This window comes from Varroa jacobsoni, unplaced genomic scaffold, assembly GCF_002532875.2.
Source record: "Varroa jacobsoni isolate VJ856 unplaced genomic scaffold, vjacob_1.0 contig00213, whole genome shotgun sequence".
Lineage (NCBI taxonomy): Eukaryota > Metazoa > Arthropoda > Arachnida > Mesostigmata > Varroidae > Varroa > Varroa jacobsoni.
Genome location: NW_019214429.1, coordinates 190,184 through 194,036, shown reverse-complemented (window position 1 = coordinate 194,036; position 3,853 = coordinate 190,184).

Genomic DNA, 3,853 nt, shown 5'->3' with positions numbered 1-3,853 from the left:
TAGTTACTGACCCGTGTGCTTTCCAGAGTGGCTTATCATGGATAAGATAGCAGCAACCGAACTTTAAGCTGACCAGTTTGGTCTTCATCAAGTTGCCGAGATAACTAGTCGGTGTTTACTGAGTTTTCGTTATGAAATATCGTGTGCTCAATTAACTTTTCTATAGTAATTTTTCTTTGCGATTTTTGCGACGCCTCTACCCGAACGCCAATTGCCACCATTTCTGTCCGAAGCAAAAACGCTTCACGTAGGTTGCAAGTCCTTAGACCAATGTACAAGTCGTCACTGGTGAGTGATAAGCTTTGAGATAAAAAAAAAAAAGCCGGATCAATGCTTATTTTGTCCTGACGCTCGCATCTCCAAACTCCTCTCTCTAGCCAATTCCCGCTCACCCCCCATTTTCGATGAAATGGACATTCAGATGATCGTCCCACCGTACAATAATGAGGATAGAGTCAAGCGAAGCGCCATCCGTCGACTCCCGGTTATTACCACCGCTGCCATTACTGTTGCTACCACGTCAGTTTGCCTTCGCCAGAGAGCTAAAATGGGTGACAGAGGAGAGCAACCAAATTGAGCTTAGCTGCACTTACATGAAACTAAGGCCCATGGACAGGATTGTGAATTTGTTTGTTTCAAGATGAGAACAGAGATATATCTATCTCGCTAGTGATCTGCCAGGAGTACGGGATTGTGCGATTTTTCTGCAGCGTCTTTCTGCTTTTGTTGTCTTCCTAGCGCCACTCTCGAGAAGTGAAACCATCGTCTACACCCACTTCATCCCTCCCATCTTCTCTGTTGTCGAGTCGCTACCACGGGGCAGGATGAGCCAAGCGCGGGAGTTAAGATAGACAAACGAAGAGCGGAGGAAAAGTTTTGATTACAGATTTATAGGATTGCTTTCTCTCCCTTTTACCTCTAGGCTGTAGCGATTGACGAAGGATAGCTGTCAGCTCCCGCTGCGCTGTCCCTCTGCTGATGATATCACCGTTGTCATTGTTGTGCGCTGATAATGATAACGAGAGAACATGCGCACGGGGTTTCTTTGTCGGCTTTTCTTTCTTCTTTGACCTTATCAGATAGCCTCGTGGCTTGCCGACGAACGATTAGGGACTACGAAAATCTAGGCTAAACTAGCTGGCTGACCCTTTCCCTTTTACATCACTTTCCCAATACAGTTGTGCGACGTCCTTCACTAAGTCAGCCAGCTAACGCAAAGGAGCGATTCGAGGAAATGTTAAGCTTCGAGTTCCAACAGGATACAAAATTGATGTCACCTCTACCTCAACGTTGGTATTAGTTATCGGAGTTGCTTTGGATTTCTGTTCCTTTTTATGAAATATCACAGATGTGAACACGGATTAGGACAAAAAACATTGGTCTTTATTGCTAGGAAATTTTGTCCGTAAATCTTGCATTTCCATTCATCTTACTTAGGGTATAAAGACACCGAAGTTGAAAGACGATAAATAAAAAGCATGTGAGGGCGCTATGATGGAGTGAACTGAAAGCGATAAAGATGGCAGCCATGAATCTAAAATGCGTCCAAAAATATGGTAAAAGCGAGATGTAGGTAGATGAAGAGGAGCGAGTCATATGACCGGAGTGCAGAAATTCGAGAGAACGCAACTGGTTGCGGTTAGTAAAAATTGGTATGAGAACCTGATGATGAGGGAGTTTGATAGAAAGGCAGGGGAAAGGGGCAGAGAGCAGAAACGTCATAGGAAAGCAGAGTGATAGAGGCTCGCGGCATGAAAAGAAAAAATGCATGAGAGAAGAAAGACGACGAAAAAATCGTCCTATGGAAGATGAAAAATATAGGAACAGCGCTACATATCGAGTGACTGTGGACAATATGAGAGCATAAATTTTCGGGTAGTACTAACAGTAGCCGGTGGGTGGTAACAGAAAAACGGAAATTAGAAAGACAATTGAGGAAATAACAAAGGTCAAAACGACCATGCGCAACAAAGAGGAAGCAGCGGGGGAAAATCAAGATCGAATATCAGATAGGGGGCGCTCGACGTCAAGCGCGATAGTTCGAAATTGATTACAACGATTGAGGTTGTACTTGACCACACCAAAGAGCGCAGCAAAACACATAAGGGTAACGAAATAAGCCTTGAAAATTTAACAAATAAAAAGGCATTGGAATCAACGTTGCTTTTTAGTTTTTCATCAGCAAAATGTAAGGGATACTTGATTTTTGAGATTCGGCATTAATTCTAAAGATTTCGTGTACTAAAATTTATTATACTATAAAACCTAAATTAATGAAACAAATTAGTGAAGTATCGTTTACTAGGCTCAATTTCGAATCTCGTAAACGATACTTCACCCGAACCGCAGAGCAAAACTACGCCGATTATAAAGCACTGCCAGCTAGCATGCAAATAAAAGACGATCCTATCAAAAGCGGCGCATGATAATGACTCGCTTTCACGAGGCAATTTTTAGGACTACAAAAAGAAAAGAATCTTTGAAGTTGGGTTGCTCATGCCGAAAATAGTATCTTGTTGCTTGAAAGAATCGTGGTAATTAGGACGCTTCTCTTGTGTAAGCTAAAGTGCTCAGAAAAAATGAGTTCGTAGTAGGCTCAATTTATTGTCATCAATTCGCTCACAATAGTTCCATGACTCGCAAGCTTACACGTCATTCCATGCAGCCTATTGCCATTATATATCTTTCCTTTGCAGGTTAGTTTTCTTCTTCATAAACTTCCTAATAGAAAAAAAATCAAAAAAAAAAAAAAAACATTGGCTGGTAGAACTGGTCACATTCTGGATATTATTATTAGCAAGTAATATTAAAACAATTAGTGGCATACTGTATAAACTATAACTGAGTCATTGCATCAGTAATACTGGTTGCTAGCTATGTACATCCGATAAGTCACGCAACACATAATACGCCATTTTGGAGCGTTGAAAACAAAACATAATTCAGGTTATGCTTTTTTTGCATGGTCAAAAAAGTCACCCAATTCAATGCGCTCCTTTCGGAACGATTCATAAAGAGACCATTAAAATGCCTCAATAAAATGCAGCACAGTCTCGAAATGCTTATACGGGTTCATTAACACTTTACAAAATGCGCCTGTGGCAAGTAGTATTTCCCCTTATCGCCGTGCGAACGATTGTTATATATATATATATATATGACTTTCGGGATAAACCCAATGCAAAACAGAGCACCTTATTCGCTACTGATAGGATATATGTGTAGATATAAAGTATTTATATCCTTCGAAAATATGCCACATACACATTTATTATTGCTAATCCTATCTTTGGTCTGATCCTTCAATTAAATTAATAACGATATATACTTACTATTATAACGTTTTTCATAGCAGGATGTCTGATACGAAGTAACACAAAGTTCTTCTTTAATTGAGTAGTCTTCTTCTAACTCCAAACACCAAAAATTACGACGATCGTAGGGAAATCAAAGAATATTACTCCATCGTAGATTTCGACAAGAAAAAGAAAACATAATATTTCACTGTCACTTGACCAGGCTCAGGACGCTGGAGACTAACGTGATGTAGGGGGCGTATATCCTGTACACGGCTAGAGGGGAAAAATCAATTATAGATTTTTCTCAAATCTTCGCTTTATCGACGATTCTGGCTGAGCGCAGCGAGGTGATCGCCTTTTAGATTTAGGTCTTATACGAAAGGACCGTCCTAACATTTGACTGTGGACATTAGTTAAATCGGACAGGTCCGTATAGGAAAAATATCGTCCGCGACATGGCAGTCTTTGCTCGTCATTTTTCCTGTCTGTTCCTTTGAACACAAGAGTAGTGTGATCATTTATATATTAAAGCATTATTCTGAAGGTTTTTACCT